The sequence below is a fragment of the Melopsittacus undulatus genome, chromosome 3 (assembly GCF_012275295.1).
Source record: "Melopsittacus undulatus isolate bMelUnd1 chromosome 3, bMelUnd1.mat.Z, whole genome shotgun sequence".
NCBI classification, from domain to species: domain Eukaryota; kingdom Metazoa; phylum Chordata; class Aves; order Psittaciformes; family Psittaculidae; genus Melopsittacus; species Melopsittacus undulatus.
This window is the reverse complement of record NC_047529.1, coordinates 95,134,266-95,148,025: the sequence shown is the minus strand read 5'-3', so window position 1 is coordinate 95,148,025 and position 13,760 is coordinate 95,134,266. Positions and strand designations below refer to the sequence as shown.

The 13,760-nt window shown below is 38.8% G+C and overlaps 1 protein-coding gene across 2 annotated transcripts in view; it reads left to right on the top strand.

The window, feature by feature from the left end:
* The window catches only part of SMYD3 (SET and MYND domain containing 3), a 397,913-nt gene that overhangs the window by 174,043 nt on the left and 210,110 nt on the right, over positions 1-13,760 (top strand). The gene's annotated exons all lie outside the window — the stretch shown is intronic.

Here is a 13,760-nt window from a genome sequence, read left to right as displayed (position 1 = left end):
ATATCTTTATGAGGATAATCTATAGACAATTTATCTCTGTAATTGGCAGATTATTTGCTGAGCTGTTTTTTATGGATTTTATCCTTGTGAGCACAGTACGTACAGTAATCCCATTTTATAATTAATTTTTTTTTTTTTCGTCAGTACAGAAATTGAACCTGTGCTATTGAATGCCATGTTAACCCCTGGCTTGAGTGGCAAAATGGCATGGTCACTTCAGATGCAACATTGCCTGCTGCTTGCCTTCTGTCGTGCCTGAGAACAGCAGCCGCAGTTTTGCAGTCATGGCACCAGCACAGTACCAGAAATGCACTTTGGAAGGCATTGTATGTGTGGCACTGCAGCATGCTCTACTTACTACTTTGGACTGCTGTATGTTAACCTATCTAGTTATGTAGGAATAGGTAACAGTATCATTTGCTGGAGGCACAGTTGCAGAGTACATTATTTTCTCCCTTGCAGGGGTCTTCTACTAGGACTGGAGAACATTTCAAGTGGTTAATAGAAAATCCAGTCTCTTTTTTTTGTGAGCTACTTATATATGGCTTTTTTGCTCACATTATCACATCATCTTTTAGAATAGGATCATTCATTTTCAAAGTATGTGAAAAAAGCAATAAGCTACCATAATTCCTCTTCTCCCACTTCCATACGCACACGCACACCACGCAGCCTTGCAGCTGCACATTGTTGGCGTTGTGTGATTTTGGGCTGCCTGTACAGTGCAGACAGGTCAGGAATGTGAAGTGGAACATTGGCACTGGTTTCTGAGAAATGGTGAAACAGTTAGTGATTTTTAGCTGAAAAGAGAGTGGAGACGAGGTGTTGTGATAGTCTCCATTTGAAAGATGAATGCTCAGGAAATGCAGGGGCAGGAAAATGGAAGAGGTATGAAGGGGTGAGGGGAGCCTCTGGGTATGCTTAGACTATTACAGGCAACTTTGTGAAAAATGAGTTATGAACTACTCTAGGAAGCGGTAATATGATAGAAAAGATGTAATAAAACACTTCATTTGAAGAAAGCATCTTTGCTGCTCACCTGAACAGGAGCTTAATTTTGTTTTGAATATGGAAGGAAATTATGCATCATGTGACAACAGGGTATTTCAGATGCCTCTGGCAGTTTGCATGTTAATCACAACTTAGTGATAATTCATTTGGAAAGTCTTGTAGGCACTGGTGTTCTGTAATAAGAACACAGACTCTTTGGGGGAACATAGTCCTAGTCTAGACAAAGATGGCATTGAGCTAATTTTAAATCATTCTCATTTGGCATTTCAGTGGAAGTTGCTGGTAGCTCTCAATGGCAAGCAGGTAAAGGTGTCTGCCAGAACACCTGGGTCAGAGTGTGGAAGCAGATGTCAAGCTGTTCTGCACATGCGAAACTATAGCTTTTAGTGCTGAAATTTTAATTCTTATGGAAAACAAGCAAAGCTGTAGCTGGGAGCTTGCTCCTGCATCCACATGTAGAAAATGTGGATTTAGAGTTCAGGTTGGACTCCTCTCTGTCATTCTTACAGCACAGAAATAACCAAGGTGAATGCTCTTGGAGACTGTCACTATCTGAGACTAGAGATGAATCATTAAATTTGTAGGGGTACTCAGCTCTTCCTTTTGTACATGCATATTCTTGGCAGCTGAAAAAGTGCTGCTCTCTTAAATGAATATATTTGTAACAAGCAGTATCTGATCATAAGGAGAACAGTTGTGGTATTTCATATTTTGCTGTCAATCTCTTAATTGCCTTTTTCATTCCTGTTTTTTTTGTTTTTGTTTTTGTTTTTTTTTTTTTTTTAAAAAGGCTACTATAACAAGGTCACTTTGAACTCAGTTTATTTTATTCTATTTTTTTGTTAACACAGTTGAGTGTACTGAAATTTCAGTCCATGGAATGTACTCCAGGTAATTAAGGCTTTTTTTTAATTTAGACTACAAGTACTCCTACAGATCCATTAATTTTGCCGCAGATGCACCTAGTACGGTCTTGTAATTTTCAGGAATTATTTAAACCAGCAAAGAGCCTTCTGCTTTTTAGATTCCCTATTAGCTAATATGTGAAGTACCTCAGAACAAAAGGTTTTGGTAACAAATTTTTTAAATGTAGAAGTGCTTTAAAATATGTATCAAGTCACAAATAGGCACTTATGGTATTCCAACCTGCTTGTTGCTTTGAGGGTCAGCCAAAATTTCAGTATAAACTCTTGACATCTCTGCTTGCCAGAGAGTTAATCTGTGACTTACCCAGAACAAAATTGGGCGTGTGAATAGGAATGCTTGTTACTGCTGAAACCCTGCCCAGATTAGAGCACATCACTGCTGCAGCACGCACAGCAAGCTCAGCCAGGTGTGTGTCCAACAGGAGAAGGGAAGATGGTATGTGGACATCCCTGTGCCACGTCCATTCCATGCTACCGGGACAAAGCAAGCAGAATGGCTCTTCTGGGGTCACTGCAGCAAGTGGCCTCAGCCAGCACTTAGTTGAAAAGTTATTTTAACAAAGTGGCAGAAAAACTGCAGTCATTTTCTAAGAAATCTGTTTCAGCTTTGCTGATAGAAGTAAAAGCTTTGTTTTGCTCCTCAGTAAGCACATCTGACTGTGTATAGGCAGGGAGAGGATTGGCTGCAAGATTTTGTTTTATGATTTTATTCCATTTTAAGTTTTTTCACAATTGGTTTTTACTCTGGCACTATATTTAAATAGGGCATTGGTTTTCATGCACATGGAGTGAACATAACCCAGGGAAACCTGTGTCATACTACCATAGTGAATCTTTTGTTGCAGCAGCTGCAATCTTATATTTTGATGAGGAAGAGGGCACCATCTTTTCAGTTCTGTGAAATATCAAGGGGGATCATTACTATGTTTGCCTATGGAGTTTTTAGGTCAGGTAGAGCATTAATGAATATTATGAATGAAGAAAACGTGCTCTGATCCCATTTTAAGCACTTTACCAAGACAATAAGCAAACCCTTGTCAACCCTTCTGATAGATTTTTTGTGATTATGCAATAAAGCTAGACTAGCCTGTGGGCTGCTTCAGGGCCAGAATGTAACTTATAACTTAGCCTTTATGATTCAGAGGACAGCTTGAAAATATCCAAGCAAACTGTTATGAATCAGTAGCCAAATAACAGGAATCTCAGCTTTGTTACTCATAGAAAAATCTTTCCAATTTTTGATAGCTGTCTTCACTCATTTTCTTTTCAAGGAAAGTTGTACAAATCTGTGTTTTTTGGGGGTTTTTTTTTTGATTGCTTAAGCATGGTGTTACTGTAACTGCTGTTTCTCAACAACACTTTTGGGAAATGGGCAAATTAGATCCTCGCCTGAAGTCAAAAGCACAGACACACACATACAACAGCTGAGAAGTCCTGCTCTAGGACAGTCCTACTACATGCTGTCTGCCCTTTGAAATGAACCCAGGATGTTTCCTTTTGGGAATTTGTCAAAAAATTCCATTGGCAAGATTGCTGCTGGTACAGCTTCCGGCCAGGGCACGTTAAGGTGAAACTGTGCAATACCCCAATTCCCTTTTGGGTTTTGAAGCAAACAGTGTGTTGAAGGCTGGGAAGTTAGACAGGTAATAAACATTAAGAATTTAACTAAAAATGGGATGCAGAGGATTTTGGGACTGTGCTCTGCACCTTTACAATTTGCCATGTTAAGAATTAATGAGTGCATTACCATTCTCCAGTGAGGCCGGGGCTAGTAACTCTGTAAGCTTAATTACTTTCAAGGTCTTTTTTTTTTCTTTTATATCAGGCCAATTTTGTAAATGGCAAACAGTCTGCAACTAAAGAAGACTCATTTTAGGTCATTTTATATCTTTTAGTAACTATGATTATGCCTTTCCTCAGTGTGATCAGTTGGAAAACTGGAAAAACAGTGCTCTTTTCCATTTAGGCAAGATACTACCACAGTAGCATCTAATAATCCTTTAAGAGTTCTGGAGTCTGGAGCCAGAATGGTGTTAGGATTGATCCCCTAAAGTTTAAAGATACACAGTATAGTGAAAATGATGTAAAAACTAAAAAAAATAAATAGGATACTTCAGTTGCATATTAGATGCAACTAGTTAGAGAAGTTAGAAGTTAGAGATGCATCTGGCCTATTTCACTTGCTATATGTGATGCTGTTTTGTTTTGGGCATCCTCTGTCCACTGCCTGTGATTGCCTTTGCAGGATGCATGTGCAAAATACAGCTGAAACTGCAGAGCCATTTGTTGGAGTACTGCAGGGGCATTATGTTCTGAAAAAAGCATGACCAGGAAACAACTACAGCAGCTAAAGCATTGCCTATGGCAGAGAGAACTTGTGCAATTTAAACATCAGTAGTAATTCATGTAGAAAAAAAGGTAATGCCTACAATCTTAGACTCCTGTCTGTGGCTTAGATGAGGATGCGGAAAATACGGTTCTGGAAGTTCTGTGGGGCACATTGGATGGTCTGGCTTCGGTGTTACAAATGGCTTAAAAGTTCAGTTGACAAAATTAGTTCTCATAGTGCAGTTTAAACGTTTTGTTGGGTGAAAGGGGAGGGGATGGAGAAGAAGGGAAAGGTCAGGTGGGTGTGCATCTCTGTTTGGGATTGGTGGGCAAAGGGAGATTTGTTGAAGAGCTCTCGCTGGTTAGGAGAAATGCTGCCTGGCCCATGGGCTCAGAAAATGGGCAACAACACAGGAAGGATTTCAAGAATTGTGTTGGAAATGTGCTGGCTGAAAAGATCTTTGAGAAGTGTTGAAATTTACTATTACCTATAGCAAAGGAGATACTATCTGCAGACTAAAGCTGATGGTGTGGTAGTGAAATACTTACAGAAGCAAATTGAGGTGGTTTTCTACACCAATTCTGCCACTCTGAATTACAGCTGATGCTTTCAGAATCCAGAATTATTTATTTTGCAGTATCTCCAAAGTGGGCACAGGGCAGTGTCCCTATCTCGCCCTGATCTTATGACAGAAGGGAAAGGATCAGTAAAAAGACGTGAGTGGAGTCCACCCAAAACCTGTTAACAAACCATGTCAACTGACATTCTAACATTAGAGCAGTTACTAGGTACCAAAGATGTTTGACTTTGAGATTCTGCCTCCAGTTCTAAGCATTTTCTCAAATGAGTGATAGTGTCTTTGTCATGTTTCTGCCCTGTACTCTCATTCTTTGACTAAGTACAGATTTGGGGATTTTTAGACTTACTAAATAACTAATGAGCCATCCTCATGTTTGGAGTCTGACATTGCTGATGAAGTTTGCACTAAGGAAGTGATTCTTCACCAGCTTCAGAGTATGTGACACCTGCTGCCATCCCTTAAGCAATAAACAAAAGAAAGGGTTTATAACAGATGCTTCATAAAGCATTTTCATAACGCATTCTTTTATGTTTCCTTTTTCTATTAAATCAAAGTTTTTAAGCTGTTTTCTTTTGAGACAGGTGACAAGTGAATCAGTAAGTAAAGGTACAGATGCAGACAGTTTGACAGCCCATGAAAACAACAATCCAGAGTACCAATAACAATTCTGATTTGTAATTCTTATTCATACATTGCAAAATAGCGAAAGTGAATGGGAACAGTAGCATAGTCTTGGAAGTTTCTTGTTTAAAATAACCTTCCCCTGTCTTGCAAGTGTGTCAGCAGCTGCTTCTGGAAACATGACCAAATATGAGGATTGGAAGTTGAGGGATTTTTTTGCTTGGAGTTCTCTCTTCATTATCTGTCAGGACTGCAGTTCTCATGGCTCTCTGTGCTCTGTTGCCTGTGATTTCTGAATGACTTCTATCCTTTTGATGGTTGTATCGTTCTTGCCTCTGCCTTGATAATATAATTTTGGTGAAGGCCTGCTCAAATTGTGGCTTTGTCACCAATGCATAAAGGGGTTATTAAATCCGTGATGCTCTAGTGCAGCATTTCTTTCCCTGTTCCTGCTGAATGTTTCTGTGCACATACGGGTGCAGCCAGTGCTGAAGACCCATTATACATTTCTCTGCAGAGCCTGAAAAGTCATTGGTTTGGCTTGGTGGTGGCAAGGCAGGTTCTGCCTTGTGCACCAGAGTCCCTCCCTTGGTGGCATGGAGGTGCCAGGACTCCCTTTGAGCTCACTGCTCTCTGGGCATGCTCTCTGGAGTGCAGAACTTACATTTTCATCACCCCAGCTCTTGCCAAATAGGCTGATTAATCAATATGCCTATAGTAATTTCTGCATCTCCCTATGGTGCATTAACACAGTAAAAGCTAATTAGGGTTCAGCAGAGAATAAGATTAGTTGAAGTTGTCACCTCGAAAGTGCATTACTTCAAAATTAGTTTTGCTCGTTCAGAGTGCTGTGCAGTTTTGAGTGTCCTGAAGAAGTTAATAGTTAAAAGTCATCTGTCTAGATTCAAGTAACAGCTCAAGGACCTGCTGTAAATTCTCTTGATGTAACCAGGAGGATGGGATTAGACGGCTTTCTCAGCTGCAGGCTGGTAATGCTTGCACTAAAAGGACAGATGATCCCAAACCCAATTACATTCTGAAATCCAGAGGTAGGAAAAGAACTGCTTGAAAAGGCTTTAATTCTGAGAACCTATATTTTTTTTTACATGTCACAGGCCAGTTTCTTTTTTTTTTTTTTGTTTGTTTGTTTGTGGGTTTTGTTTTTCTCTTTCTGTGAAAATCTGTTGCTTCTTCAGACTCTCTCAGTTTGCCGTGATGGCTGTGGCTTGATGCCAACCGGGTATGCAACCCGACTTGCTGTGAGACAAGACTGGGGACTGTTCCAAAGAGCTGGCAACTACAAATATCTGCAGAACAGAGACAGGCAACCTTGCTGCCAGCTGTCTCTGTCTGACAGAGCATCATTTTAGGATATATGTACAAAAAAAGAATGAATTAAAAAAAAATGTGGCTTTTTGGTTGGTTGGTTGGTTTAGGTTTTTCTTTAAGCTAACTGATCTAAAGAATCAGAGTTTTGAGAGCTTGTAAAGGATTTAAGAGGGTTACACACTGTGACTTATGCTTCACTGTCCAACAGATTCAAGATGTTTGTAGATCTTTAGAAAACCAAGGTGATTATTCTTATGTTTTGAGAACAAAATAATTTATGTGTAGATGCTCTATAATATAGATGTCCATATAATTATAAAGAAAATTTAGTTATTGGAATGGAAGGATGAGATAAATGTATCACATTTAAGTGTAAGTGTAAATGTACACTAATAATAAAATGCACACATCGCTCTGTGATGGTGTGTATCTTAATATGCAGCATGAAAGAAATGTTTCTAAGTGCTGGAGTGAATGGGGAATTTGGTTCCACTTAAAAGATAAATAATTTAAAAAACTGAAGAGCAAGTTTCTTTATCATTAAACTATGTTTAAAAATCAGTTAAAACATTGCAAGCAGTCTGCCCGTAGTAGGAGGTGCTGTCTCATCATCTGATTGTCTGCTTCCTACCACTCTGAAACCAAATCGAAGGGGCATCTCCCGTCATCTAGGAGAAATGAACCAAGCCCGTTACCTAAGCTGTTTGTATTGACAGAAAACATTTTTGCTTTTAATTCTGCCTCTTTTTTGTTTTATCTATGAGGATTATTTACAAGAAAGTACAGAAAAGTTCCTACATTTACAATAGGAGCCAAGAGATATATAAAGGCAAGTAGATTGCCATATAGTGTAATACGGGAATTGTCAGGAAATTCACGGTAATAATAAGCAAACTCGATGGGCAGAGGTCTGTAGTGCAGTTAGTGTACAATATGGATGCCATTCTGAAACAGTAGTCCCACTTTATAGACAGGCATAAAAATTTTAAAGAAATACTGACTTAATGCAGGTGAGAAAAGCTTCAGTTGCTGTAGGATTGTGTCTAATGAAGAGATCAGAGCTTCTGAAGATTGTCTGTCAGTGCCAATGCCACAACTAGGATGTTTTAGGATGTTTTGAACACTAAAATCCAAGGACGTTGGGGTTTTTTTACTACCTTTATTCTAACCTTGGACTTGGTTCAGACTTTGGGTTAAGGTCTAATTCTCTTGAATTGACCAGACCAAACTTTTCTGAAGTCTGAAAATACAGAACCAGAGTGGAATTAGGAGTGTTCAGCTTCAGCTGCTCTCCAGTAGTCACTGTGGGTCTCCCGCAAAAGGACTATAAAAGCTATTTTTCCCTGTAGGTATCAGTATAGGAATTGACAACATAAGGCTGCACCATCCACCTCAAAGCAGTCAGGTGAAGTGACTGTCTATTTAAAAATCTTATCCTACACCTTCACTTGCGCCTATCCAGCAACTCACCATTATTGCTTGAAGTAGGAGAAGTATAATCCTTTGAGATGTTGGTATCTGGGAGCCAGAAAGGTAATGAAAACTCCCATCTGTATGGTATGAAAGCTCCCAGGTAGGGCTGCCTGGTGACTTAGAAGAAGGATGAGCAGCACTGGTTTTATTGCACCACAGATGAAGTGTTTGAGCTGGACTGCTCCTGATGCAAGATAGGGACAAGAGCCCTTTGGATCTGAGTGAGGGGTGTGAGTGTACAGGGGGAGGGTGGTCTTTGCTGGAGTGGCTTGCATGTGTTGTCCCCGCTGTGGGGAAATGTAGTAGACCTCAGTCAGCAGCAGCAGTGAAATGCCACAATTTTCATTCTACGCTTACTCACAGAGACGAGGGTTGTTTTTCTAAGCTTCCTCTAGTTCTCAGAACATAGGGAGGTGTCTGGCAATATGTTGTAGCAATTTATGTGCAGCTGAATCAGAAATCTACATGCAAAAATCTTATTCTTAGGGGTTATCTGGTAGATCTTTGACTTTTCCTGTGGGGAGAAAGGGAGTTTCTACATGTGTTTGTAGATTTCTTCATTTAACATCACTATTGGAGCCAGCTCTACAGATAAAATCTTTTATGTGTATTTTTCACAGCTGTGTACTTGAAAGATAAATCAACATAGACTCCAGATTGTATGCAATATTTCAGTAACATTAGTTATACATATTTCATTGCTAAACTTTTTGTACAGAATGTGATTATAAGATTAACAGTTACAGAATAAAACAGGTATTGCTTTTCATTAATGTTTGCATCTAATAAGTGATATGGTACTTAAGGCTGAAGTGGTGCTTGAATTTAAATCCTAAATTCTGGCATATATAACTTCTTTTTAAATTCTGTATTTTAGAGTTTACATGTGTAGCCTCAACCTTTAACTTCATTTAAAGTAGTAGTTAGAGAATAACTATATAACTAACATCCATAATTTTGTCTTCTAAATTTGCAATAAGCTATTTAGAAATTATTCACAGACTTTTGAAAATCCTGGCTACTTTAAAACACAATTTCCAACAGAATTTTCTCGGCATGTGAAAAATGGGTGAGAATTGTACCTTTAATTCGTCTGAATGCTTTTCTGTTGTTGAATAGGCAACATACAAGCTGTAAAATGGATGTCAGAGCCAACTTTCTCATATGTGTATACCTCTTCCCTGCTTTTCTCAGTCAAAAATGAGCAGTCCCTGCCTGTAAACTTCAAGGTGTTATTAATGTAGATTTTAAAATTTTCATGTGTCCGAATCTGAACTTGCAGAATTACAAATGGGTTTTCAACATGAAACTCCAAATCTGATTCTGAAATTTCTCAGCCCATTTTTATTTTACAAGCTAGCTAACCATGACATGTATGTTAATATCATTAAGGAATAAAGCGTGACTCTTGCAAAATGATATACATTTACAATAATGCAAAAGGCTACAACTATTAACTGCAATAGAGGATATGAAAATGTAGCTCACAGGTCCCTTGATATATAATTCTGCAGATTTATTGCATTATAACACAATCTTGACACAAATGGATGCAACATGAAAATTCCTAGAGAATTCAATGGACCCTGATTTTCTTACATTGTTCTTTGAGAATTAGGTAAGAAACAGTCTAAGACCACTGTAGCTGTAGGAAAATTAGATAATTAGACTTGCTTTTGTTTTCCTGATTAAGTTTTCACAATTTAATTGACATTTTTGTTTTCTCAGTTGTCAAGTGTATGTTGATAACTCTTTTTGATAAGACATGAGCAGGGGCGAAAGTCTCAGTTTGCTTCACCAAATATCTGCTCATTTCATAGAATCATAGATTCATTTGTGGTTGTGGACTTGAACAATCTAAGGCAAATTCTTGGTTTTGTCCCCTTTGTCATCTTCAGTACAGCAAATGCAAAAGAGCTAAGCTTAGGAAGCTTATTAAGATAAGAACTCCAGCACTTATTATTGGGTTTTCAGTCTTAATGGTCCCTTCTATTTCCTGTGAAAATTAACATGTTCAACAATATGCTTCCTATTGAAAGTCTAGTATTTGATAGTTTTCTATCACAAAAGGAGACTTTTTTCTTCTGCAATATGCAGTTTCTCTTCCTATACTAGGATCTTTAAAATACTCAGTTGGCAATCCATATTATAGTTGCTTATTGCCAAATAAAAGGTTTGTAAATTATCTGCTTTATATTTGTGCTGTCCTCAAAGGACTGAAATTTGCTTTGGAGTAAAGCAATGGACTAAGTAATAACATTTTCTTTTTTAAAGCACTGCCAGAAACTTAATTTCAGAGAGCTTTTTATTATTAAATTTTCCAGCCTTCCTTTCAAGCACTTTATTAGGAACACAGCTCATTTATTTGAGAGGGGATGGGGAAAGTGTTGAAGAAGGGGGAGATGAAGGGGAAAGAAAGCTTATTAATTCATATTGTGATCTAAATGTAGTGTTCATGTTGGCAACAATCTCAGTTTTGTAATGTGCAGTCATTGTGAAAGACTGATTTTAACATAGAAATCTTAAAGAAGTGGGAAAATTGTTTCTCTTGAACTTTTTTTTGAGCTCATGTTGAAATTTAAGGTCTTTGGAATTTTTAAGTGGCTCTCCTAAAAAAGGCAGGTGAAAAAGACATTTGCTGATTTATCAGAGGGAACAAGAGAAATCAAACCTTTGCTTGTTTTAATTGCAATCAATACAGCTTTGAGTATGGGGCTTAAGTCTGATGGTGTTAGAAAAGAGAATTCTAGTTAGTAGCTGTTGTTTCAGGAGGACTTTATCCTTCTTGTGGGTTGTGTTCTGCAGGTGTCTTTTTGTTCATTTACATCCAAAGCTTAGCAGGTGGGAGCTAACATTTAAGAAGGCACCATTTGTCTCCAGCCTGCAAAATAAAGCTGGCCCGGGAAGCTGGAACAGAAAAGGTCAGTGACTGCTGTTAGTTACATAGAAAATGTGTACATTTTCATAGTGAAAGACAGAAATGCTGTGTGCCCACTTAAATAAAACGTAGGTGTGGGGACAATCGAAAGTGTGATTTTGTCACTGACAACTGAGAGAGCTGACTGGAAACTGTAATTTCCATTCCCCATAAGAGCTGGACATTCTGACATTTTCTGTCATTCTAGTTTGAATGACAATTAAATATCATAAAATTAGCATTTTATGATATTCCAGTTTAGGGGGTATAGAAACATTTTGTGTTTAGCATTGTCCAAAGAAATGAGAATGGTTTTTATTTTTTGTTTAAATGTTTATCAATCCTAATCTGATTAAATTAAAATTTTCAACAGCAAACAGCTGTCTCTCAAAATGCCTTTGCTATTTGATTATCTGGGGACTGAGGACATGTCCCTCTGAGGGAAGGTCTTCATTTTCTGACTATTTAACTGTTTTTCTGCTCTTTCTACGAGTCACCCCAAGCTGGAGCTCTGAGCTCCTGTCTGTCCTTTTCCATATTCTGTCTCTGTAGAGCGTGGGTCTTGTCAAGGAAAACACAGAATGAATTTCCACTTTCCTTAGCACCTGATGAGATGTTTCTAGCTTCTGAAATCACTTTCAGGCATGGGTAGAGCTCTGAGGAGCCGTGTCTGTATGTTTGGTGCTTTTAGAACTTGAGATCAGGAATGTTTTACTCTAGTTTTATTTTACTTACTCTAATTCTTTCCTCAAAAAACTTGCTTCTGCCTTATTTATACAGTTTGTCAAGCCTCTTTTTCCTGTTGCAAATTCTGTCTTTCACAGGGTTTATTTTTTTCTTTTAACTGCCTGATTTGTATTTTTCATGCTTTTTCTCTCTGACTGTGAGGCATGATCCTTTGGCAATTATTGTGGTGTAAGGCTAAGGACAGTGCTACTCTGCAGCAAATGGTCTTGTTTAACAGGAAGGAATGTGTCTGCAACAGTATCCAGGTGGAAGGAGCAGAGCAAATGATGTGTTTCTTCCAGGTAGCACATTGTAGTATTTGTAGGGCAGGGAAGTGTGACAGACAGCACAGATTTGAAGGAATGCACCATACTGTTTTAGATATTACAAAAATAATAAGTCAGCTGGGAGGAGGCAGCTGGAGCAAGGCAGAATGGGCGCATCGTACTTCTCTGTTGTAGAGAGCTGCTCTGAAGCACAGCAGGAGACAGGCTGTCAGGTGTACCCTAGGTGCTTGAGAGATGCACCATTACAGGGCTAGTATGAAAAGCAAAAAAAGCTTTTGGCACTTTTACAAGAAATAGAGGGGAAAGAAGTTGCCACTGCTATTCAGAAATGCTGAAAAAAATAAATTCTGTGGATGTTTCCTGCAGACAAACATAATGGAAAGTGTTGGATAAAAACCTGATGCTAATATTTAGCAGTATAGGTAATAGTTTTTCTACTGTAAATCCAGTCCTCTTTCATCAAGTTTACTCTCCTGACCTTAATTTTATTGTGAACTTTTCAAACCCTACCTAAGATGGGACTCTGATGGGGGGCACTTCTAGAACTTTGTTCCTAGACATGTTTTTTCTTATTTTCTTCTGAAATTTATACCTGTGTGTCCTTTAGCTTAAAGTCCTATTTGGACTCTTTATTTTGCCTGGTAAATGACCAGACAAGAATACTATCCTTCCTGTCCTGGTCTTGCTAGGGTAAAAGGTGAGGTGGTTTATTCTTGTTTCAGCAGAACAGCATCTTGATAATTTTGAAGTTTATTCCTTAGCTTGTTCAGGTTGAAAGGACTCTTTCTGGAACATGGCTGATGTTATACATAGTATTTCAAAGAGGGAGCTCTCATAGGGGTCTTTAACATGGGGCATAATCTTCCTTGGCTCTTCTGAGGATACATCACCTGATGGGTTTACTCTTTTCATGGCTGATGATTTGTACACATCCCATATTCTACAAGTATGATTCTCCCTGTGTAACTCCTCAAGCTGGCAACCTCGGTTTATAGCAAAGTCTTATTAGTTCCAAAGCTTCTGACCTTGCACACTGCTATTAAATTCCATCCCACTTCTATTACCCCTCCAGATAATCCAGCTCCTGCTGTGTGAGCCCACAATCCTCTTTCTTTTGAGAAGGTTTCTAGACATTTAGGTCTCAGGAAATTTATTTGTTTGCTTTTATATTTTTGTGCCAATGTCATTAATACTAGCATTAAATGAGATTGGTCCCAACACCAGCCTTCAAGGGTTTTCATTGTTAACCTGCTTGAAGTTTAACAGTTTCTCTCCTGCTTCAGGCAATACGTGTCTTTATCAGGCTGTAGTTAAGAAGCAGAAAGGAAGTGTTCCCCAGCCCCAGCCCCTTTCAGTGGGTGCCTTTGGGGTGCAGGGTAGTCTGCCTTTTCCCTGAGCAGCACTAGGGAAGCTGGTAAAGGAGAGGCTGGTGGAGCAGAGCTGACATGCGCACATGGTGAGTGTTACCTTTGCAGCCAGGCTGCTGCCAGGTGAAGCAGAGAGACAGAGCCAACCTTTCGGGATGGCAGACAGATCTATCAAAGAGCATCAAGAAAGACTT